The sequence below is a fragment of the Cavia porcellus genome, unplaced genomic scaffold (assembly GCF_034190915.1).
Source record: "Cavia porcellus strain 051 isolate PalLab524CR breed Dunkin Hartley unplaced genomic scaffold, mCavPor4.1 scaffold_1, whole genome shotgun sequence".
Lineage (NCBI taxonomy): Eukaryota > Metazoa > Chordata > Mammalia > Rodentia > Caviidae > Cavia > Cavia porcellus.
In genome coordinates this window covers 88,674,500-88,701,470 of record NW_026947484.1, presented here as the reverse complement: position 1 = coordinate 88,701,470, position 26,971 = coordinate 88,674,500, and the positions used below count along the sequence as shown (strand labels likewise).

The 26,971-nt window shown below is 36.4% G+C and overlaps 1 long non-coding RNA gene across 2 annotated transcripts in view; it reads left to right on the top strand.

Annotated features, from left to right (window-relative positions):
• LOC106028167 (uncharacterized) overlaps positions 1-26,971 on the top strand; it is a 68,029-nt gene that overhangs the window by 27,188 nt on the left and 13,870 nt on the right. The window contains exons 4-5 of one of the 2 annotated variants that reach the window (XR_001201775.3): positions 11,778-11,916; positions 13,351-18,057. This is a non-coding gene — a long non-coding RNA (uncharacterized LOC106028167). Of the gene's footprint in view, positions 1-11,777; positions 11,917-13,350; positions 18,058-26,971 lie in introns of those variants that run through there. The other variant, XR_001201776.3, reaches the window with a different exon arrangement.

The window sequence follows — 26,971 nt, the reverse complement described above, 5'->3', positions numbered from 1 at the left end:
CTTCAGTGCAGATACTATGTAATGATCTGCAAGACCAGATTCACGTTTACAAGACAGGTTTATTAGCATTCTTCAGAGGAACATGGTGGCAGCAGGGTTGGACCTGGTCCACCGTTCGTTTAGGACTCTGTGCTGCACAAGAGCGCCCAGGCACCAAAGGACACTCCGGCCAGTGCCCAAAGCTCCACCTGTCACCCTCCCTCACATACACAGACACTGTCGCCAGCTGCTGCTCCTTAACTCCATCAAATCCAGTATTGGCATATTTCATCCTAATGAGAGAAAGCTTAAAGAAGAGACAGAACAGGCCGGGAAGTGGATCCCAGAGACTTCTTTAGGGAAGAAGTTATAAGGTTTTGCACACGTAGAGTATCACCTAAAGGGAGGCACAGGTTGCAGATGAGAGCAGCTCTCAGGCCCCAGAGCCCCTGCCTTAGTGTAGGCCCGTGGCCTGTGGGGACAGCTGGGTACTCCACACACTGTCTGCAGTCCTGGCAAGCAAGGAGTTGTAACTGGACTAACATAATAAGCAGTATCAAAAGACTTGTCCATTAGCTCATCTTTTGATGAATAAGTAGAGCATAGCAATTCTAATGTTATCTTTCTTCTAATTTAGAAATTCTGAACTGGAATCCTACAATTTCTAAACATCTTCAGCCATGAGCTCTCCTAACATTTTTTTCTCATAGTAACTCTTTAAATTTCTTTCAGTTTCCCGAAAACTTGTCTTTTAAAGTTTATTTCATTGTACTTTTCTCTTCCTGTTTTTTATGACTGTCAATAATTTATTATTTCGGTTGTTGCCTAACCAAACCTTTGATTGCAGTGTTCATGTTCTTTTCCAGGTACATTAGTTCCCAAATGTTAAAATTGTCTGTTTCCCTTGCTTTGAATTACCTCTTCTTTTTCCACATTCTTCTTTAGTTTCAGTTCCCAGCAATGATTTGTGTTGTCCCAGTTCCAAACTGCCTGGTATATCCTTCTCCAGAACATCACATTATAAATCAAAGGAGATTAACTTCACTTTATTCATCTTTTGGCAGACCTAATTTTTTGTATTAATAATGTTGAAGGTTCCTTTCCTATCATTCTATTCATTTGGATTTTGGACATATTGCTCAAAATTCTAAGTAGGTTGTTTCAAGCCAAGAATCTTGACTCGCTGTACCTATACCTTCTAAAAATAGATAGTTGATATTTCATTAATTCTTTGGCTAGCATAATCATGGTCATCGCTAAGCGCATGGAAATGAGAAGGCATGACTGTTCCTTTTTTGACACTTTCAATATTGGCTAGTTACACTATAATTTCGTTATAACCTGATGTTATTTAAGTGCCACCCATTTCCTAAATCACTCCCTGGTGCAGTTTATTGTGAACTCAAGGACAATAAATCAATGCTGTTCAATACTGGTATGTGAGATTATGGTCCTAACTTTATTTGGAAAAGGAAATTAGACAAAAAGAATGCTGAAGTCATCACCCAACTAAGTTTATAGTGATTGTATTTTTTAAGAAAAAAACAATAAAAGCAATTGTACAGAATTTCAAAACAAAATAACAGTAAATTATCAATGGTTAACATAATGTGTAATGTTATCTTCAGAGTAGTTGCTCAAATTATAAGATATAGGCATGCATAATTGATCGAATAATATAAGCACAAATCATTTTTTCAGTGAACTAAAAGAAATCAGTAGCACAACTATGTTAGCTCATGTGTGTGTGTGTGTGTGTGTGTGTGTGTGTGTGTTCCCTTCCTTTTCTTCTTTCACCCTTCTCATTTGTTCTTGAGCAGTTTCTTTCCCTGCCATAATGTCTGTTACAGACTTTGGGATCTTATTTATGTTTTCAATTTCTTACACCAGGAAGATAATATGATGTTTGTACATATGAGTTTGATTCATTTCACTTAGTTGCATCCATTTACCTATAAGATCTTCAACGTTATCCTTCTTTATAGTTGAGTAGTATTCCCGTATATAAAAATACCACATCTTTTTTTTTTTTTTTTGTCCTTTCCTCAGTTGATGAGTATTTGGGTTGTTCCAAGATTTAGTTATTACAAATTGTGTGCTATAAGCATGGGTGCACATATATTTCTGTGGTGTGATATTTTTAATTCTTCTGGGGTAATACCAAGAAGAGGACAAGTTGGGTCTAATGGGACCTCTAGCCCTAGTTTTTGAGGAATCTCCACACTGATTTCCATAATGTTTGTACAGTCTACCCTTCCACAGACAGTGGAGAAGAGTTTCTTTTTCCCCAGAGCTCCACCAGGTTTTGTTATTGGTTGATTACTTGATGATAGCCATTCTTTCTGGAGTAAAATGGAATAAAACCTGTTTTGCTTTAATTTGCATGTCTCAAGTGACCAGTGATCTTGAAAAATTTGCATATTATTTGCCATTTATATTTGTTCATGTCAGAAGTCTGTATTCATCTCAGATGCCCATTTTTGGACTGGGTCTTTGAATTTGGGGGAGTCTGATTTTTTTTTTTCAATTCTTTATACATTCTAGATTGAAGTCTCTTGTCTGAGGGACAGTTAGTTAAAATTTTTCCCATTCTGTAGACTTTCTTTTAACTCTTTTTGTGATTTCTTTTGATCTGGAAAATATCTTTAATAAGATGAGATCCCAGTTCTTGATTCATTGAAATACTATGTAGTTAGGTTTTTATTGATGAACTCTCTGCCTATCCCCATGTCTTCAAGATTTCTACTTACTTGCTCTTCCAGTAGATTTAGTGTTTCTGTTTTAATATTTAGAACTTTGATCCATTTGACTTTACTTTAGTACACGGTGATAGACATGGGTGTAGTTTTAGTCTTTGTCATATAAAGAGGTGGTTTTTCTAGCACCATGTATTAAAGAAGCTATTTTTCCTTCTAGTGAGCATGTTTTGCTCCTTTGTAAAGTATAAATTAACTGTGTTTGTAGTTGTGTCTACATCTTCTAATCTGTTCCATCAATCCTCAGGTCTGGTTTTTTTGCAAGTACCATGCTGATTTTATCATGGTAGCTTTGTAATGTAATTTCAAGTCAGAAATTGTAAGGCCTCCTACCTTACATTTGTTATCCAGGATTGCCTTTGCTATTCTAAGTCTTTACTGTTACCAAATGAATTTTAGTATTTTTTTTTATATCTGTGAGGCATACTAATTGTTATAGGGGCTGCATTAAATCTGTAAAACTGTTTTGGGAGTCCAGCCATTTTAACAGTGTTTGCTCTTCACATACATTAGCAAGGGATATCTTTCCATTTTTGATAACCTTATCAATTGTTTTTTTTTTCACAGAGTTGCATTTTTCATTGCATAGAACTTTTACTTCCTTTCTTAGATTGATTCCTAAGTATTTCACTTTTTGGATGTGACTGTGAAGAGTGTGGTTCCGTTTATTTCTCTCTCAGTGAGTTTGTTGTTTGCATATAGGAATACTATTGATTTTTGAGGGTTGACATTGTATCCAGCTATGCTCCTGAACTTGGTTAATATTACAGAAGTCTTTTGGTGGACTTTTAGGGATCTTCTATGCAGAGTATCATGTTCTTTGCAAATAATGGTAGTTTAACTTCTTTCTTTCCTGTTCTTCTTCCTTTTATTTCTCTCTCTTGTCTAATTGCTCTGGCTAATGTTTCCAGAAATGTACTGAATAAGAGTGGTGACAATGAGCATTCTTGTCTTGTTCCTGATTTTAGAGTGAAAGCTTTCAGTTTTTGTGCATGTAGTATGGTGTTGGCTGTTGGTTTGTCATAGATGCCATTATTAGATTCAGGTAAAGACTATCCAGTCTGATTTTCTCTAGGTTTTTTTTTTTTTTTTTTAAATCATGAATGAATGTTGAATTTGACAAAAGTTTTTTCTGCATCTATTGAGATGCTCACGTGATTTTTGCCTTTGTGTTGATATGGTTTCCAACATTTACTGATTTGCATAAGCCAAACAATCCCTGCATTCCTGAGATAAATCCTACTTGGTCATGGCATATAAACTTCCTGATAAATTGCTGCCTTTTTGTTTTGGTAGTATTTTATTGAGGGTTTTTATATCAATGTTCCTCAGGGAAGCTGACCTATAGTTCTCATTGGATTGAGTTTTTCTCTAGTTTTGATATCAGATAATACTTGCCTCCAGGAATGAGTTAGAAAGAGGTGCTTCCCTTTCAATTTAATTAAAGAATTTGAGGAGTATTGATATTAAATATTCTCTAAAATTGTTGCAGCATTTGGCTGTGAATCCACTAGGACCTGGGCTTTTACATCTTCTTGGTTCAGCTTTGGTTATTTATACATTTCTCAGAATCTGTCCACTTCTTGCGTGCTTTCTATCCTACTCAAGAAAAAAATTTTGATATAGGTATAGATGATTTTCTGAATTTTCACAGGATCTGTAGTAATGTCACCCTTTTCATTCCATATTTCATGAATTTGAGGTTTTTCTCTCCTTTTTTGATAAGGTTAGCTAGGGGCCTATTGATTTTGGTTATTCTTTCAATGAACAAACTCTTCAATTCATTAATTCTTTCTATTATTTTCTTGGTCTCAATTGCATTAATTTCTGTTCTGATCTTTATAATTTCTTCCTTTGTATGGAATTTTGACTTGACTTGCTCTTTTTTTTCTAGAAGTTTTAAGTACAGCATTAGGTTATTTATTTGTGCTTGTTCTGTTTCCCTGATATGAGAATTCATTACTCTAAAATTCCTTCTTAGGATTGCTTTCACTGTGTCCACAGATTCAGATAAATTGCATTTTCATTTTCATTTAATATTGTTTAATTTCTTCTTTATCTTCATCTGTGATTCATTGGTTGTTCAAGATATTGTCATCTAATTTCCATGTGTTTATGGAACTTTCACAATTTCTTTTGCCATCAATTTCCAATTTTATTGCACCATGGTCCAATAATATATATGGGATAATTATATTTCCTTTATATTTACTTACATATGTTCTATTTGCTAGTTTATGGTCTATTTTACAGAATGTCCCATGTGCAGCTGAGAAGAAATATATTCTGATGTTGTTAAGTAGAATACTCTGTAAATATATACTAGTGCATTTATTTACAGGTGTGGTTCACTTCTGTTATTTTTTGCTAACGTTTTGTCTAGTTTATCTATCTCATTGTGACCTTGGCATATTAAAGTCCCCCATTGCAACTATGTTATTATTTATTATATTTTTCATGTCTATGAATATTTGTCTTACATAGTTGGGTGCACCTGTATTTGTTGCATGTATATTTAAGGTAACTCTCTTTTCTTCCTCTTGAATTTTTTTCCCTAACAAACATGTAGTGACTTTCTTCATCACTTTTGATCACTCTTGTTTTAAAGTTCTCATTGCCTGCAAACAGAATGCTTACTGCTGCTTTTTTCTGGATTCCTGTTGCATGGACTATTGTTTTGCATCTTTTGATTTTTAATCTATGAATTGCTCTTTGATTCAGATGTGATTCTTGAATACAGAATGTTGTTGGATTTTGTTTCTTGGTCAATTCTGCCATCTGTTTTTGTTTTTTTTTTTTTTTTTGATTAGTAAATTGAGACCATTTGATCATAAAGACTGGTACATAGGGGCTGGGGATTTAGCTCAGCGGCATAAGCACCTGCCTTGCAAGCAGACAGTCATGAGTTCGATCCCCGATACCGATAAAAAGGAAAAAAACAAAAACAAAACAAAACAAAAAAGACGTACATATTGGCTTGTTTTGGATGAAGTTTTCCTGCTGTTGCTTCCCTACTTTGCTCTGTGTTTAATTGCCTGCCCTGCTTGTTGGTTTGTTTCTGTTGTTGTTCTTGGAATCTTGGTCATTTTTGTCTCTCTCTGGAATATCTTTCAGTGTCACTTTTTAGTGTTGGTTTGGCGGTCGTGAGTTTCTTAAGTTGTTCTTTGCCATGAAAGTATAGTGTTAATTTTGAAAGATAATTTTGCAGGGCACATCAATCTGAGTTGGAAGTTGTTTTCTTTAAGAATTTAAATATTTGACTACAAGCTCTTCTTCCTTGAGCATTTGTTTAGAAGCCTACTGTGATCTGATGGGCTTTACTTCATAGGATCTGCTTCTTTTCTCTAACAGCTTTTAATAGTGTTTTTTTGTGCTGAATTTCTAGGATCTTGATTATTATAGGTCAGGGTATGGGTAACTGAAGTTCTCTATGCCTCACTTATCTGCATGTCAGATTCTTTTCCCATGCTTGGAAAATTTTCTGCTATTACTTCTGCAAATAATTTTTATGTCATATGATGACTCCTACTTTTTCACCAGTTATTCTTATATTATTTTTCTTTGTTCATCTTGCAGCTTTTGGACTGTTCTTTCCTGATATTTTGTTATTTTCAGGATATCTTTTCTTTCATGATCGCTAGTCGCAATCCTGTCTTCAAGATCTGAAAGTCTGTCTTCAGTTTCGTTCAAGAGGTTTTGCCAACTTTCAGCAGAATTTTTAATGTCCTGGAAATTAAATCTGTCTCATGTATTCTATTTCTTTCCTATGCTGACCATTCACTGTTTCTCTTTTTCCTATACTCATCTGTTTTTAATCTGTCTCTACTCTATATTTGCTGAGCAATTCCTTTAAAATGTTGATATTTCTTTTTTATCTAAGAGATTATCTCATATCTGATTTCCTCTATAGCCTCATGGATTTGCTTCTTTATTTCATTTGCTGTCTTTTGAAAAACTTCAGGTGTATGGCTTTTAATGTCCTCTATTTCAATGTCTCCTGTACTTGTTCCTGATGGACTGGAGTAACATTTCACTTCAGTAGTGGCAATAGTAAAGGAAAGGGCTACAATGGCGGAGAGGTGATAGGAGGGGTCTCTCTTCTCTGGCATGGCTTACCTAGGTTCCCACGGTGAAGACAGGTGATGGGCTATGCAAATTGGTGAGGCAGAACACTTTTCTCATTTCCTTTACAGGCACTGAAGAAAGATGATTGGATTTAGATTGAGACCTTTCACTTAGAAACTTCCAGATTGAGACAAATTTTCTATCCTCTTTGACCTTCAATATTAACAGCCTGTAAATACAAAAGACTTTATTATTGCTAAGGTGACTCCTCACTTTTAAAATGTATTCTTTCATTGTTCTACATCTCCTGAAATTTCCCAATTAATTACTACTAAGTGCATTTTAGTAGGATGACAGAGATTGGAGTATTATCTCAATGCTTCCAGAGTTAAGATACAAAGACACAACAGCATTTGTGTTTCCAGTTGACTAACTAACTTTGAGTAACAGAGTCAGAGGACAGACCTGAAAATCCACCAGCTAATACAATGTCAAATAATCAGGGTAAGTAGCAAGGGCAGAAGGAAAACAACAGGAATGAAGAGTCACTAACACCTTCTTGACTAGGGACCTTCCTGATTAGTGAAAGTGATCTGTAGTTATCTGTAAAAGTTCATGAAGAATGTAATAATCAATATTCACTGTAGCAATATCACATATTTCTTGTACCTTTCAATGTGGTAGAGAATTGAGTAGAGAATTGAATTAAACATGGCAGAGAATAGAATTAAAAAGTACTGCACACAAAACTTTTTTTGGCACTGTTCTGCTCAGTGTATTAAAAATTGCCTATATCTAATCTAATACTTATTGACTAAAATGTTCAAAATGATTTTTCTGACTTTTTTTCTATCTAGGAAGCATCATAGTTACCAACACTCAACTCCCATGCTAACTTTTCCAGGTCCCTATAATATCACCAGGTAGAGTTAGCTGTTCTTCTCCATGTTGCTGACAGCAGACAGCACGTTCCTGTCATTTCTCTCAGTGTTTCATTTTGCTCCGCACCACATTAGCAGGAGTTATTGGATGTCTGACACGCTGCCTCCCAACCCTTGTCTGCATCCCAGGAGGATGCTGCAGGAAAGCGAGCACTCCCTCTCTGTCTCCTTTATCCATTGTCTTCCAGTCCAGGTCCTGTTCCCAGGGAGCCCTTTCCCTATGATTCTCCAGGGTCTAGTTTAGAAACCAAAATACATCAGGAATTGTACCTTGATTTTGCATTCTTGCTATTACAATCCACATTGTCCTTCAGGGAATGGTAAATAGCTCTAATTAAAGAACAGATGGAAAGTAAGCAGAGGAAAGAAAACTACAATATTAATAGAAAGATTAGTATTTCTCCCTCTTGTCTTACTACACACTAGTGGTGGGTAAGTGGTGCCTCCTTTAATTAATTAGTTTTGGTAGCATTTTATATAACTTTTCATTAATTTGGCTAAAGAAGTCCCCCCCCCCGAATCTATGTTTTTGAACCTGTAAACGATGCTGTTGATTTAGAGTATTATATCTGACTCTCATTCTGTCATCTTTCATGCAGAAACTTCTACTTTGGTGCATTTCAGGTGAAAATGGTATGTGCCAATTATGGTATAGTTTTCATCTACTGTAGAATACAGGGAAATGCCAAGTTTTTTAGAGAATGTTTGCATATATAGTCAAAGGAAAAATCTGAAAACAGTGGAAGATTTTATTTTTAACTAAAATTTTGATTTGGTCTAAAATGTGATGCAGCAAATCACATTTATATTTAACAAAATAGCATGATATATTTCATGTTAATCTTTCTGATTATCACTGTTTTATCTCATCACCACTGACATATTTGGTAATAAGCTGTGATTTTTTTCTAGATTTTTACTTGTAATCATTTTCCTTCTGTAATATTTGTGTTTTTAAAGGAATGTATACAGGTAGATATTTATGTAGACATATGTTACAAGGATGAGTGCTTTGCCTTCTTATTATGCTTCAATTTAGTTTCTCAAATGTTTGAAATTTCTCAGAAATTTTTTTCAGAGAGAGAGAGATAGAGACAGAGAGAATGATTTTTTTGGTACTTGCATTAGTGGTTACTTTTCTGATTGTCCTGATATGAGCCTGTTAGTTTTTAGATTCTTTTTTCCACACCTATACAATCTTCGCTCATCTTGTCTGGAGTGTTGCTGCCTGATGTTCTTTCAATATAAATTCTTCTTTCTATTCTTATATCCCAATTTTTGAAAAATCTTACTGGAGCCCTCCTACTCCAGTAATTTCTTTAATCTGTTGTATATGTCACTATCTATCCTATGTATGTAACAGTTATCAAAGGCAATACCACAGTTTAATATTATTTCATTGTCCTGTGAGAGCATCTTTCTCCCTAACTCTTTTGAGCATCACACTAATGGAGTCTCTACTTGAGTATTTCTGTGCATGCTCCTTACTTCCAAGTAGTCACTTGTAAATAGCATAAGCTGTTGTCCTTAGTGGAGTGCTGACTGACTGAGGACTATTGCTTTTATGCAGTTAATAGTATATGAAAACATCCAGAGAAGTAGAACATTATGTGTATAGGCAGAGACAAATGATTTTTTCAGCTAATGTTGACCCTTTTGACTTAATAGTCTGTTACCAGGAGAAAGCTCATCAGAAGCTCCATAACTGAAGCATCAAGAGATCTGCCCATGCAGACAGGAGTAACTCGCCATATCTCCTATATGTGCTTTCCTTTCTTTAAAAAGATGGCTTTCTTCTTTAATTTCTAGCATGTTGTTTCAATATATGCTGGTCTTCCCAAATGCCAAATATTTAGGTCTTTGTTATGTCCCAGTTCAGTCATTTTTCCCTCTGTCAAAAGTTAAGTGAGCTCCAGGGATTCCTAGAGAACTGTTTCTTATCTATTTCCTTTCCCAAGGCATCTGGCAACTGGGAGCAGTGACTGGAGTATGTGTATTCTGTGTTCTTTCCAGATGGTGGTGGAAAGCAAGGGCTTCGTCACTAAAGGCGCACATTCCAGGTGGGGCTCATGACTCACCAATAAGTGAGAGTCTTTCCAATGAAATGCTCCAAAAGGCTTTGTTCTCATCACTGTTCTCTTAGCACCTGTCATTTGGCCTACCACAAAACTGGCAATTGATGAATACTTTCTAATTAAAACAGGAAGTCAGATGCTATCTCTTCCAGGAATCTTTCTTGAGCCTACCCAGTAGGACTGATAACTTCCGCCTCACCGCCCCATTGCACCACACTGTCTCACTTATTCAATTTGTCTAAGTAAGTAACACAGATCTGCCTACTATAGCTTTAGGTTTCTCAATGATTCCATGACAGCAAGAATTTGTTTAAATAACTTTAATTTCTTCAATTTGAAGTACAGCAGTTATAGCGATCCCTTTTCCATCCTTGTTGTGGTCCAGGAAGCTTAAATTTATAATCCCATAGAAATGTAATTGGAATTCTAGCAAGTTAATTCCAATCTACCACTTCCAGTGCAACCCATGATGAGAATAAAGACACTAAGATATATTTATAATTATAGGTGGTTAAGGATCCTGTTGAACCATGATGAAGGTTAGGGAACAAAGGCCTCTACTCAGGAGTTTAGGGTTATCTATTGTACACAATTCTGATGTGTCAATAGTTCCTAGCTAAATTGTAAAAACATGAATGAATATAACTTACAAATATTTGTTTATTTATATCCCACTTTACTTCAAAGAAAGACTCCAAGAAACTCATCAATTTAACAAATCACATGTCAGAGGTAGGTGGGAAAAAAAGCATAGAACTAATGTTCGTTTCCTGAAGTGAAATCAAAAGAGACACTAATCCAAAGGCATGGAATTGGGTCCTTTCTAGGAGTGGATCCAAAGGGAACTTGAAATTTTATTAGGCAAGAAGTGTACTGTTTGTGTACTATAGATCACTCTAAATTCCTTTGGCTTAAAGAAATTGTATATCAGTGGAAGTTGGGGTAGACTGTGGGAAATAAGGGAGAAGGAAGTGACAAGGCACCTGCAACTATTTGAATGGTGCCACTCTCTTAATTAAAGAAGAGAGGAGGGAGGACATATTTGGGAAAGCAAGGCCAATGCAATTCTAATGTAATAATAATTACTATAGCTGACAACTATATAGACCTGTATGAATACAAAGCATTGTAATCCAAGTAATAGCTATAATAATAAACATTTATATAGTGATCTAAAGTTTATAAAGATTATTTTTAACAAATTGAATTGTCAAGTGTCAACATAATTTCATTTCTACTTTGAAGCTGAGGAAGCCAAGTGTCAGAAAGAGAGAAGTTGGTCTTAGATGTAGGGTTATACTTTAATGTCCCATGATCTATTGTCATATTATTCTGCTTCTTTTATAATTGGGAACACATCAGAGCTACTGTGTTTAATGAGCTTCCTGGGTTTATGAAATAAGAAAACAACTGTATATGTAAGAATAATTACAAATCTTCTCCATTATCTAAATTCTATTACTCTACGATCATTTCTGATGGGCTTCTTATCATAGTTCACACTACTGTGTGACTTGTTCTTCAGTTTTCTAAGTAGGGGTCACATCCAGTAGAAAGGTGATACCTTGAACATTTAACTGAATTCCTAATTTTAAAATCATTTTAAATAGGAGTATCAAAATGACTTTTCTGACACAATTTTCATAAGTTTGAATAAGATACATGTAGCACGTGAAGGTATTACAAGTGACTGATTGATTGATTGGTTGGTTGATTAACATACCAACCTCACAGAGAATAGTAATTGATAACCAAGCCTTGGAAAAACTGTCAGGTTTCTTGTTAGAAATGTTTATGAACACTTTACAGTGTGATCTTTTGTGCCTTACAGCAAAGAAAAGGAAAAGAAATAATTGAGATCAAGAGAAAGACAAGTCAAAGCCCATGGCATAGTTAAACCTGGAGACTATGGTCCAATTCCTGGAAATGGCAGTTCCTGATTTCTCTTTGTTATTCACCAGACTAGGCCAACTGCCGAATGCAAATCCTGAGAAAATAAGCCGCAAGAACATGCTGAAGAAAACTCATGGTTACTGCAAGATGACCCTGGCACGTGAGGCTCGCCCGCAGTGCTTCCTGTGTGGGAACATATTCTCCCAGGTAAGATAGCTTTTATACTCCGGATTGCAGAAGTACATGGTGCAGAAGTAATGGCAAGGGCTAGTTCCCATTCCTGGGTCAACAAAAGTCCAAAAACCGTGGTGCTGACTTAGTTTCCAGACAGATTTTCTGGAAATCTGTGACCTCTACAAATCTAAAAACAACAACAAAAATAAGAACACACATTTCTGACTCTTTGGGCCGGGCTCCCTGTGTCAGCTCTCTGTTTTTCTTACCACCCAGATACTAAAGCATTTGGCATACGTGGGATCTTAGTATTTTTTCGAGCTGGAAGGAAAGCTCTCCCACCCCGGTTTTATCTGTAGGCTGGATAAAGGTTTGGGATTTAGCAATAGGCTTTGCTAGCTCAGCTTGTGAAAAATCACATTCTTTATCAACTCCCCAGATGGTTTAGATCATTAAAAACACAACAAAACAAAACAAAAGCCCTTCAGAGTGTACACTGTGAAGATATTCTCTAATTTCCAAGAAAAATAAATATATGTCGAATTTCTCACAGATTTCTCACACTTTCTCAGTATACAGGCTGAATTGCTGTGGTGAATGGGAACTTAAAGCCACCGTGTTTGAAACTGCAAAGGCTTGTGCTGAATACTTAACTTCCAACAGGCCCTTTGCCTTTCCAGCTTGTCCATCAGCCCCCAACTCTAAGTCACTATTTATCTCTTAGGGCTTAGCTAAAACTGAAAAGTGGATGTCTTTATTCAAAGAATTTGGGGCAACTGGCTCTCAATAAGCAACAGAAACAAAAAGGCTGTTTCAAGTCAAAGAGACCTCAAGAAACTATCCCACCATCTGCTGAGGAGAGAGAACTGAGCCTGTGGGCCAAGGGCTCTTTATTGAATAGAAGAAATAGTATTGTCCTCTAAATTTTCTGCAACACTCTTTGGATCAAAATATTATAATCACAGCAAAGAGATGCACCAAATACATGCGGCCACACTTAATAGATAGTCAAAGGGCCAGACCACTGCTGGATTTGGATCATTTACTGTCCCTTGGAAGTAAACTGGGGGTCTAAGGGGATTGGGGTTGGAGGGAGAAAGGGAGACCTTACGCTAAGCTGGCATGCACCGGTGGATAAATGGCTGGCATTTGCAGAGCTGCATTGCAGGGGAGCTTTTAGCAGTTTGCCACTGCCAGCTGATGTCTCTGCGAACATCAGTGCCAAGAAGCCAAAAATGAAAGCAGGTGCAGGGGCAGAGGAAATGAATGTGGGGGGCAGAAGGGGGGGTCAGCAACAGAACTTCTGTTGTTAAAAATTGGTTGCCTTCATTAAAACCTAAACAATGCCTCACTTTAACTCTGCATAACATTTTTAGCCTGCTAGAGTCCTGCACACACACTTAAGACAAGCCTCTTACATTTATACACTAAACTAAGAGACTGGTTTTTGTTTGTCTCTCTCCAAAGCTGGGGATTGTCTGCAAGCCTGCTGAACTGCAATGAGAGCAGCTTTCCTCCCAAAGCCAGGAGCATCTGCTTCTGAAAGTGCCCTTCTCCTCCCCTCCCTTCCAGAATGCCCCCTCTTCAGAAAGTCCCACTTCTGTACAAGCAGGGCCTGGGAACAGGGAATATTCCTGAACTCAGCATGTCTTCATCCAGCACTGTAGCCAGGCAGTTCAGCTTTCTGAAATGGTGCTTTCCGATGAGAAAACACAGGACGGGGTGCAGTGTCGCCTCCAATTTACATTTCCCTCAAAAGCTCTGTGTTCCTGCAACATTGTTCTCCAAGCCAACCACAAATAACAACAGAGAAAAACAACGGAGTAAGCAAAAGTAAAATGGACTAAAGGTAAACATTCAGGACCAACAGAGGGAAGGAACTAAGGCTCGCCACAGGGCACACTAAAAATCAGGAATAAAAGAGAAAGACAGCTGCCTCCTCCACGGCTCTGCACGGCTGAGCCCTTCCCAGCATGGACTTCATCAGTGGCTGTCCTCCCACACTGTAGAATGTGAAAGTCATCTTTCATGGAGATAGGACAGAATTACAGATCGTAGGCAGACTTCTTGCAACTGTGTTAGAAGAGCCCATCCTGGCAAGAGGAAACCGCAGGCAATCTGTGCTTGGTTGAAAATATACTTTGCTTTATTTTTTCTAATGGACACTGTTGCAACAGAACAAATAGAGAGTAGGCTCCTTTCTTTTTACAGGATTTTAGAGGATAAAGAAATGACAAAGTTCATCTATTTGTCAAATGTTTTGTATGAACAAGAGAGAGCTCAGTCTCTTAAAATTACAATGTCATAGCTTTTTGGGTCAAGCATTTTTAATATAATTTAGCATAGGTACGTGTAATAAATCCTGGGAAACGACAATGGAAATTAGGTTTGTTCCCTCACTTTAAATTTGGTAGAAGACAAGGAGAGTATCCTGTCTTTTACCACGAGAGCTACTGTCTTATCCACAGTAGGTTTGGTTATTATAAGCTTACAACCAAGAACAGAGATTAAAGACACAAAACAGAAACATAAATAGGGTCAGATGCCAAAAGAGTAAGTGGACGAAAAGGAACAAAATTCATAAAGCAAGCTGAGTTTAGATTTTAGTCTGAGTGAAATATTGAGTTTGGATAACAGGATCCTGCAAAGCTGAGACTTGGAATGCTCTAATAGAGGGATCTGGCAAGGCTGGGAAGAAACATTCCAAAATAAGAAGCAGTGATAGCTAATAATATAAAACATGGTTTTATCTCAGAAATTAAAAAAAGGCAAAAAATTTAAAGGAAAAGAATTCATATTTTAAAAGTATCCTCAGTACTGAGGATTTGAAGGAAATGAACTCAAATTTTGAGGAAGGAAATTGAAAATATGTATAGCAAATCTTCTGTTATTTATAAACATTTATCTTGGTCCAAAAGTAAGAGGTGTACAGAGGTTATTGTCACCATATCTATATATTAGAAATCGAAATGTTGTTGTTAAGAAAATGCAAGAGAGTAACCAAGAAAATTATGGTATATGAACAAATAGTGCCTTAGAACAATTTCTAACCATAGGAAAATGGTTATGCTATGTTTGCTTGGTGAAAAATAAGTGATTTTAATTTTGTGTGAAAGGTTCACTCTAAAATGCTTCTAGCAGTTTTTCTATGTTCAAGGATTACAGGTGCCTTTTTAAAATTTTCCCCTGAACCTCTATCTTTTCAAAATTTTCAAAATGAAAATTTATATGTTTTGAGCTTTTTATTGAAAAATATTCCTTTTATAAAAATGTGTGCAAATAAGAATACCTTTCGGTAAACTTTAGGAGACTAAAGACATCCTGGCAACAAGCACCCACTTGGAGAAACAGCATCAGGAGTCCAGGAGTGTCATTTCTTCTTCTTCCAGGTCTCTGTGCTTCCCACAGAGATAAACAGAGATAAATGCCGACATGTGACACCATGGCTTAATTTCTCCTTTGTGCCCTTTAGATAAAAGAATCACACAGCACACAATCTTTTCTATCTGGCATCTTTCATCTAATGTTGAAATGTTCCAATTAGGCTAAAAACTGATAGAAAGTTAATTCATTGTTTCTTGATTTTCTTTTGTTGATTCTAGGCCCTATGGTCATCCACCTTAGGTTTGTGCTCTGATGCTAAGATTGGTCCTAAAATTGTCAAAATCTCTCAGTTACAAATGTTTCATGAACTCATGTAACACTTATGCCTTCTTTTAGGATATTAAACATCACCTGGTACCATATTCTAGGTTGCTGCATCAAATTTTTAATCAAGTTGTCCAATATTTAATTTGTGTGTCTTGTTTATTTTAACTAATAGTTATTGGGTGGTTTCCAGGTTCCGGGCACATTAGGACTATGAGATAACAATATTACTTCGTCCTATAGGTGTGGGGAAGCAAATTCAGAAGGAGAATGATCTCAAAGAGTAAGAAGGTGATCGAATCCCAGCCTGTGACTAGAAACCCCATCTGCAGCAGGCCGCTGCATTAAATGGTCCTCTGGTGCCCCCACTTTTCCTCATTGTTCATAGTTGATCTACTCACAGGATCCAAAGGGCCTAGGGGAAAAAATATTCTTTTATTTCCCCACCTAAACCAGCATTTGCAGTTACTCACTAGAATAATTATTTGATTACTAAACATGAATGAGATGATCTTTTATTTTTTTATTCCACAGAATGGTTATAAATATTTTCTCCCAATAAAGCAGTACTATTCTGCCTTATATTGTTGGCCACCATTAAGGTTTAGGATTTTGATTTTAATATTCTGTTAAGAAAATAAATTTAATTGCTAGACATAGCCAACAATGTTAAGTAGAAATATAGATAAAGCAAGTTATATACAAATAGGATCATTTAAAACATCGATTGTCTACCCCTATAGGAAAAAATAATTTTGAAATAAATTAAAAGTTAAAAGCTATAGAAATAAAAATATAATTTAAAAATAAAATAAATACTATAGTATGCAGAAGGAATGATTTGAGTTTTAGAACATTAGCACCTTTTGAAAAATGAAAAATATTCTTAGTTGTCTTGTAAGAATGAATAATATTGTTACAGTTGTTCTCAAGCTTTCAGTGGTGCAAACATCTTGACAACTGTCAAAATTGATCTTTTTTTCACATGTCCATGTTCAATAGACAGAATAGGCAAATGTGTCAATGTATTTTTGCACATACTTAATCAGAGAATACATTTAATTAAATTTTAGTGTCAGAAACTTTATTTCACATAATTTGAAATAACATACATTTGCAGATATTATAATATTACTCATGTCTTTTGGCTTTTATTCTAGTAGCTTTTAAATGTCGTTAGTCAAATAGTTTTAAATACAGATTATTAACTTTCTGTTTAAGCATTTTCCAAAATTCTAGTATTTAAATAACTTAAATTCTGTGACTTGTTTGTTTCATAATCATTGTACTTTCATAGATGCGCTCTTTAAATTCAGAAAAACAGTAGTATTAGAGAAATGAACCCTGAATGTATGGGATTCTTGCATTAATTTCTGTTAGAATATAATGCTTATAAAATATTAATAAATTCATGCTTCCAGGCATGGTAGCACATACCTGTAATCCCAGCACCCAGGAGGCTGAGGTAGAAGGATCACCATGAGTTCGAGGCCAACCTGGGTTAATAGCGAGTTCAAAGCCAGCCTGAACTACATAGCGAGACCCTATTTCAAATACATACGTATATACATACATACTATCTAATTCAAGCTTCCTGTATACAATATTAAAAATTAACAGTAAACACATTGATAGGCCAAATTGTGCTCCACCCGTTTTCATATGTTGAAGTTCTAACCTCTAGTACCTTAGAATGAGACTATCTATAATTGGATTATTAAAGAATTGAGTTAAAACTGGCTCCTTAGAATGAAGCCTAATCCAATATGATGATGTTCCGATGAAAAGAGGACACTAGACAGACACAAGAAAGTGTAAAGATGCAAAAAAAAGTCTACAACAAGCCATGTATCAGTCAGTATTTACCAGAGAAGCAGATATAACATAAGATATACAAATGTAGAAGAAATTACAAGGTGGCTTACAATGGCTGCCCACAGAGCTGGATGAAGAAGCATGCAGAGATTGTGCACAGTGGAGAAAGAAGGACTCAGTCAAAGCTCTGGAGCTCAGTGCAGTGTCCCTGGAGAGTCTCTATCAAGAGGCCTATGGGTCTGCAGTGGAAGACTGAAGAATCTGCGCTGAAGTCTGGCAGATGGACTCCGAGAGCCAAAGGGTCAGCACTGAAGCCAGGAGATAGCGGCTCAGGTGAGGGCAAAGACTACAGCTCTTCCAGAGAAACAGAAGCAGGTCCATGTTTCTTCATTTCCCCTTGATACCACCCAGGTGACAAGCCACCCTATGGCGGGTCTTCCACACCTAGGGTGTGGGATTGCTGAACTGACTTAGTTATACTTCTGTTACTCAGGTTGACACAACCAACCATGACACATGGAAAGAGATCTCAGAAGAAATCGGTGCAATTGGCTTCATGTTTTGGGACTTTTATCTTTCCGAACTGTAAGACAATGAGTTTTTTTTGTTGAAACTACCCAGTCTCTGGTACTTTGGTGTAGAAGTCCTAGCAAACTAATACACAAAAATCATTCTTTATAATTTAGACTAATAAAACATCTTTTTCTTGGAGACATTTTTGTTATTAACATTATTTAGAATTGTCATAACATAGCACTTTTATTTGGGTTTATTATTGAGGTTCTCAAGTCTGATCAAAAGATACTTCCCACTCCTAAGAAGGTCTATGATCAGATCGCCCTTCCTGCCACGTTTATGGGCAGGTCTATGTGTTACAATGGAACAGAAAGCAGCCACACTAGAGACCAGAAGACAAGCAAAGGGGGTCATTCCAGGATCTGAGCCAGGCAGGGAAGGGAAAGAGGGGAGGCATGCTTGTTAACTTTCTGTTTTCAGGCCAGAAAACAGTGATGACCATGAATGCAAATGCATGATGTTTTCAGCTCTTTTCACAGTTGTATAGAATGTAATAAATCAGTTCCTTGGATTATAATTTTCTTTGGAAAAAAATTGTTCCACAATTCTTTCTTGTATATGCTCTGTCATCTCAGTCAGGGGCATTGTTGGATTCCAGACTTTTGAGCACTAAAAGCAATGCTCATAGCTCCCTCAGGCCCCAGTTGAAGAGTATATTTCTTCAAAGCCTTCCTAGCTCCTTACAAGATAAAGTGTGCTAATAAATGCTTCCACAGTAATACGTGCCTTTATTCAGTAGTATTATTACTTCTCTGTGTATTTGAAAGGCAATATCTGTGTCTGCTCTATTCTCTATGCTTCAAAAAGCCTAGAATGAGGTCCTTTGTGCTTAGCAAAAAGCTTGTGCCTAACATAGTACCACTTTGCATCAGGACACAATAAATAGTCAAAAAAATGTCTACATATCTTTTTTGTAGTATTGAGAAAGTAAATATGCACTAAAGTCCCAGTCCCAAATAAAAGGTTCAATAAATTGCAGCATACAGATAACATGATATTATTTCCAGTTACAAAAAGAATGTAGTAGGTATGTATTAGTAAGAATGATGCATTTAATGATAAACTGTTCCCAAAATTATGTTGTGTAACATATACGTAAAGTCTTGTTCTCAAAGATATATGTGTGTATGCATTTACACACATGTGCTGGGGAAGTTCTTTAGCTACCCTTTATATTTTCTTGTTCATACTCTGGATTTCTGATAATGTGTCTTTCAAAATGGCCTTAGATTGGGCATATGATATGAGGGTTAAGAGTGAGATATTTCCCCACACTACCAGCCTAGCCCAGCCTGTTTAGCTGCCGCGCCTGGCCATAGGTCTGCAGGGGAGGAGCTGGGCAGATCTGGGGTGCCCTCACCGGCCTCTCTGCGTGTCTGGAGGACTCTGGATATCTGCGCCCAGACTGCTGGAGTTCCCCCAGGCTTCCAGGTGCAGTGAAGGAGAGAGGTGGGTTTGAGGCTTCCACATCAGCCTCCCCATTCCCGGCTTCACTTGGAGACCTGCTGAGCTCCCGATAGGTGGGCTGGCCCACACTACCAGCCTAGCCCAGCCTGTTTAGCTGCCGCACCTGGCCATTGGTCTGCAGAGGAGGAGCTGGGCAGATTTGGGGTGCCTGCATCGGCCTCTCCATGTGTCTGGAGGACTGTGGATATCTCTGCAACCAGGGAGGGTCCACAGGTTCCTGAAGCACTGCGGCCTGTGGTGAGTACCCTAACCCGGCTGCGATTGAAGAACTGTGGAGCTTCCAAGGGGCAGGTGGGCGCACCGTGTCCCTGAGGCCCAGCTTGTCTGGAACTGCGGAGTTCTGAGCAGGTAGAGGAGGGCCACTGGTTCTGTAGGCCCAATGGCTTGGGGTAGCATGGCGCCAGAGTCTCAGTAGCTCCAAACATAGAAGGGGATTTTCAACAGGTCCTGAGGAAGCTTTCAAATAACACTTGAAACACAGAAATATAGGAAAATGACAAAACGAAAGACCAAATTACAACCTCAAACCTCCAGCCCATCTCAAGAAACCCTAGGAGTGATGTATATAGACGAAAATATATCCCATCCACCTCATATATTGGACACAATAGCCACTGAAATTGACAAGCAACTCCAGGAAGCTTTAAAGAAATTCAAACTCGAAATAATCTCCCAGATAAAAGAAGAAATGATAAAAGAAATGAAAGAGATTCTAAATATATCTAAAGAAAACACAGATAAAAAATTGGAGGAACTAAACAAAAAGATAGAATCCCTAGACGAGCAATATAAGAAACAAACAGAATACATAATGCAGATGCACAGAGATATACAGGAAATAAAAAACTCCACTGAAAGTTGTAAAAACCGCCTTAATGAAAGTGAAGATAGAATTTCAGACCTTGAAGACAGGATTGCAGCTAGTGAACAGGAAAGGAAAGATCTTTTGAAAATAACAAAGAATCAGGAAACAACAATTCAACAACTGCAAGACGATGCAAAGAAGAATAACATAAGAATGATAGGGATTAATGAAAGAGAGGGAGACAACATGAAGGATGTCAGGAGGATATTTAGAGAAGTAATAGCTGAAAATTTCCCAAGCATGAGATCAGAAACTGACATCAGGATCAGTGAAGCATATAGAACTCCAAACAGTCATAACCAAAATAAAACTACACCCAGACATATAATAATCACCATCCCAGAAATCCAACACAAGAATAGATTATTAAAAGCTGTCAGAGAGAAAAGACAGATCACTTATAAAGGAAAACCTATTAGAATCACAGCAGACTTCTCAGCACAAACGATAAAGTCAAGAAGAGCATGGAGTGAAGTATTCCAGATCCTAAAGCAAAATGATTTCCAACCAAGACTGATATATCCTGCAAAACTATCATTCAAAATAGATGGTGCAATACGATACTTCCATGACAAAGAACAGCTGAAGAACTTCATGAACACCAAACCAACCCTGCAAAAAATATTGAAAGACAGTTTAGATACACAAAGGAAAAAAGCACTAAGCAAAGCAAATAATTAAACAGAACAGAAAGATAAAGATGCAACAGCAGAGAGATAACATTCCTACAATTAACCAGCATTTAACAGTAATAACCATTAATGTAAATGGTCTCAATGCACCAATCAAAAGAAACAGACTAGCAGAATGGATCAAGAAACAAAATCCAACCATATGCTGTTTACAGGAAACCCATCTAACCCAGAAAGATACTCACAGACTGAAAGTCAAAGGATGGAAAACAATTCTTCATGCAGCAGGAATCCAAAAAAGGCAGGAGTAGCCATTCTGTTTGCAGACAACGTGAACTTTAAACCAACAATGACCATAAAGGACAAAGAAGGTCACTACATACTCGTAAGGGGAAAACTCCAAGAGGAAGAGATAACTATCTTAAATATATACGCACCAAACTCCAGAGCACCCAGTTATATAAAACAATTATTAACAGAAATGAAAACTCAAATTATCAGTAACACAATTGTAACAGGAGACCTTAATACACCACTGGCAACAAGGGACAGATCAACCAAACAGAAAATGAGCAAAGAAATAACAGAACTGAATCACACCTGTGAACAAATGGGTTTGATAGACATATACAGAATGTTCCACCCAACAACATCAGAATACACATTCTTCTCAGCAGTACATGGATCATTTTCTAAAATAGACCATATATTAGCTCACAGAACATATTTAAGCAAATGCAAAAGAGTTGAAATCATCCCTTGCATATTATCGGATCATAGCGCTCTGAAATTAGAAATTAATGACAAAGGATACTGCAAAAATTCCGCAAACACATGGAAACTAAATAACACACTCTTGAGTAATCAGTGGGTCACAGAAGAAATTAAAGAAGAAATTAAACAATACCTAAAAGAAAATGAAAATGCAGATACAACTTACCGGAATCTGTGGGATGCAATGAAAGCCGTTCTGAGAGGAAAATTTATTGCACTGAGTTCCCACATCAGGAAAACAGAACGAATACAAATAAATAACTTGATGCTACACCTCAAACAGCTAGAAAAAGAAGAGCAAGTCAAGCCCAAAGCCAAAAGAAGAGAGGAAATTATAAAAATCAGAGCAGAAATCAATGCAATAGAGACTAAGAAAACAATCCAAAGAATCAACGAATCAAAGAGTTGGTTCTTTGAAAGAATAAATAAAATCGATAAGCCCCTAGCCAACCTTATTTTAAAAAGGAAAGAAAAAGCTCAAATTCATGCAATAAGAAATGAAAAAGGAGAAATCACTACAGACCCAATAGAAATACAGAGGATCATCAACACCTATTTCGAAAACCTCTACTGTCAAAAGTTTGATAACACAGAAGAAATAGACAGATTCTTAGAAGCATATGAAGTACCAAAGCTAGATCAAGAGGATATAAAACTGTTGAATAACCCAATCTCTGCTAATGAAATTGAAAATGTAATTGGGTCCTTGCCCACCAAGAAGAGCCCAGGCCCAGATGGATTCACTGCAGAATTCTACAAGAAATATAAAGAAGACCTAATGCCGACACTCCTCAAACTATTCAATGAAATTGAAAGGGAAGCAATCCTTCCTAAGTCATTCCTGGAAGCAAATATTACTCTAGTACCAAAACCTGAGAAAGACCCAACTATAAAAGAGAACTATAGACCGATCTCCCTAATGAACACAGATGCAAAAATCCTCAATATTGGCAAATAGGATCCAGCAAATCATCAAGAAGATTATACACCATGACCAAGTGGGATTCATCCCAGGAATGCAAGGATGGTTCAACATACGCAAATCAATAAATGTAATCCACCATATCAATAAAGCCAAAAATAAGAATCACATGATCATCTCTATAGATGCAGAAAAAGCCTTCGATAAGGTCCAACACTTATTCATGATAAGAACTTTACAGAAAATTGGAATAAATGGTCTTTACCTCAATATAATAAAGGCCATTTATGACAAACCAACAGCCAGCATCATACTAAATGGCCAAAAATTGAAAGCCTTTACTTTAAAATCGGGTACAAGACAAGGATGTCCTTTATCACCACTCCTATTTAATATAGTACTGGAAGTACTAGCCAGAGCAATTAGGCAAGAAAGAGAAATAAAAGGGGTAAAGATAGGAAAAGAAGAAGTTAAATTATCATTGTTTGCAGATGACATGATACTCTACATAGAAGACCCCCTAAACTCCATTGAAATACTCTTAGATACAATAAATAAATTCAGTAATGTGGCTAGATACAAAATCAATACTCAGAAATCAATAGCATTCCTATACACAAACAACAAAATTACAGAGAGGGAAATAAGAGAAACTGGACTATTCACATTAGCAAGCAAAAAAATGAAATATTTAGGAATTACTCTTACAAAAGAAGTGAAAGACTTATACAGTGAAAATTATAATACACTGAAAAAGGAAATTGAAGATGATCTCAGAAAATGGAAAGACATCCCTTGCTCATGGATAGGAAGAACAAACATTGTGAAAATGGCCATTCTCCCAAAACTGTTATACAGATTCAATGCAATCCCAATAGAAATACCATCAACATACCTTATAGATCTAGAGAAATCATTCCTAAATTTCATCTGGAATCAGAAGAGACCTAGAATCGCAAAGGCAATTCTAAGCAGCAAAGACAAAGCAGGAGGCATCACAATCCCTGACTTGAAGTTATACTACAAAGCAACAGTAGTAAAATCAACATGGTATTGGAATCAAAACAGAGCTGAAGATCAGTGGAATAGATTAGAAGATACAACCACAACTACGAACACACTCAACCACCTTATTTTTGATAAAGGAGCCAAGCAGGTTCACTGGAAGAACGACAGTCTCTTTAATAAATGGTGCTGGAAAAACTGGCTCTCCATTTGCCGAAAACTAAAGCTAGACCCATGTCTATCACCATGTACTAAATTAAAATCTAAATGGGTCAAAGATCTGAATATTAAAACAGAAACACTAAATCTATTGGAAGACAAAATAGGTAGAAACCTTGGAGACAAAGGAGTAGGTAAAGAATTCATGAACAGGACTCAAACCGCACGAGAAATACTTCCCAGAATCAATAACTGGGACCACTTCTTATTAAAAAGTTTCTGCATGTCAAAAGAAATCTCCAGCATAGTGAAAAGAAAACCCACAAACTGGGAAAAGATTTTAGTGAACTCTCTCTCAGACAAGGGCCTCTTGTCTAAAACATATAAAGAATTAAAGAAACTCAGACCTCCGAAATTCAAAGATCCAATCCAAAAATGGGCATCTGAGATGAATATGCAATTCTCAGATGAAGAAATGCAAATGGCAAATAAATACATGAAAAAATGCTCATCATCATTGGTCATTAGAGAAATGCAAATTAAAACCACACTGAGATACCATCTCACTCCTGAAAGAATGGCCAGGATCAAGAAAACCGACAACAAATGCTGGAGAGGCTGTGGGGAAAAAGGAACTCTCCTGCACTGCTGGTGGGAGTGTAGACTGGTACAGCCTTTGTGGAGATCTGTCTGGAGATTTCTCAAAAAGTTGGGACTGGAAATCCCATTTATTCCAGCTATTCCACTTCTAGGCATATTCCCAGAAGAACTGAAAGCATCATACCACAGTGATATATGTGCACCTATGTTTATAGCAGCACAATTTGTAATCGCCAGATCTTGGAAACAACCCAAGTGCCCATCAACTGAGGAATGGATGAAAAAGTTGTGGTATTTCTATACAATGGAGTATTATTCAGCTATAAAGAAGGATCACATTGAGATATTTATCAATAAATGGGCGCAGCTTGAGACCATACTCATTAGTGAAATAAATCAATCTCGCATGTGTGAATACCGAATAGTTTCCCTAATGTAAATAATGATTCAAATATATAAAAATATGTGGTAATCATGATTCCCCATTAGGTGGCCTTGAAGCCTTATAAAGTTTTCACTCATTAATTAGAAAGGCTTTATTCTGGGCTTCTTGATATGAAAATATTTGAAGCTAGAGTATATGAAGTTTTATCCAAATATTTCAAGGAAAAAGACATTATGGTAACTACTATTAAGTCAGGTTATAAGGTGGTGAAGTACTAGGTTGTTGAAACAGTCATGCTGTGACCTCTATTGTTATATTGTTATGTCCTGTTTTATCTCAATCTCCCCCTTATTGTTTCAAAAAAAATTATTTAGTCATTTCTTATGTTTGTCTTAAAGAAAAAATTCAAAAAAATTAGGATATATAAATAGTAACTCTTTTTGATTTCCTATTAACTTGTTTTGAAGTCCTGTAGTACTCCCACGATCTTGTTTTGACTGATTAGACTCTGTTCCATTCTATATGATAGGATCAAGTTTGAAGACATAGGCAACTACTTTGAAGACAATAAGATTCACTAAGATACCCATTCTGGTTTGACTATTGTCTTCTTTGGAAGTCCTGTAATGTTTACAATGCCTAAGTTTTATTGGTCTTGTTCTCTACTGTTTTGTCCAACTTTATAATATCTAATGAGATAGACAATTCTTTTTAAGGAAACAAGGGACAACGTTGATAACCATTGTTGATAAACTTGTACTCTGTTCTACACCATGTGCTATGTCTATCCTTGGTATTGACTGTCAGCTTTGTTTTGCCATATTTGACTGTATTCTTCCCCCCCCAAAGAAAGTAATAAGCACTAAGGAGTAATAAAATCCAAGATGTGTAAATTTTGTTGTAAAAAAGAGAGGGGAAAAAAAAAGAAAAAGAGCTCTAACGGATATAACAGCAAGTGTGTTTGGGGGTGTTAAATAGCTGACTTTATCAATGTTTTTGGAACATTGAACACAGCTGTTTGCAGTCTCCCTGTTTGAATGTCCACCTTATGTTCTTTGATACTGTGATTTGAGGAACTATTTTCAAGAAGATAGTGTGTAATCGACTAGCAGGTGATTTCTTACTGTTAAGTTTTTTTGTTTTGTTTTGTTTTGTTTTGTTTTGTTTTTGTAGTTCTGTATTGCGTGTACCCTTACGCCGCTTTGGTTTGTTTTGTGTTTTTCTCTTTTTCCTCTTAAATAAAAAAAAAAAAAAGAGTGAGATATTTACTCACAATCTTCTCAGCCTAAAGGACATTCATCTGGGTATATTAATGATCAAATTTGCTTCTGCAAGTAACAGTCTGTCTTTATTCAGTGAAAATGAGGCCCCCCAAAGCAGAGACCAGAACACCTGGGAACTACAAAAGAAAAACAACCTCCATTATTGCCCTGGGAATGGTGGATTGACTTCCACAGATCCATTGAATTTTCTGCTTACATGAGCAAATAAATTGTTTAAACTAATTTGAAATTAGTTTCTGTGCCTAACAAGCAAGTAACTTCAAATTAATGTAACTCATGTATATTTGAATATACAAGTATGGGTATTGGAAGAGATGGGAAAAATGTTCACCAGAGTCTAACAGGTGGAAGACCAGAATCTATCAAGTGGAAGATGATGACAACTTCTTATTATATTTATGCTCTTTCATATTGTGGGATGATATCTACCACAAACATAAATTGTTATGTATATTCAAAATATAAGTTAATCTGGAGTCAGTGAAATTTTTATATAAAATTTAAAATCACAGTTGCAAGATGTGAATACAAAAGAAAAATAAGAATCTTATATGTATTTACAGAGAAGAACTAGAAACTTGTATGGACATGATAGGAAGACAATGTTAAAACAATACAAACTGTAAGCCCTTTGTCATCTAAGGATTACATAGCCTGGAGACATTACTTATTTTAGCAAAAAAAAAAAAAAAGTAAAGAAAAATTCAACCTTAGTCCTTATAGCAGAAACCTGAATAAATGAAGTATAACTGACATATCTAGATAATGTAATTTTAAAAAGCTATGAAAATGAGTGACCTAGAGTTAGCTTAGCCACACTGATGTCTCATTAATATATTATTGAACAGTACGAACAATTTGCAAAAGAATACAGACCATATTATATCATCTTTATAAAGTTAAGGAACATTTAGCACAATGTTACACATTGTTTTGGGGGATTGATAGATAGAATGG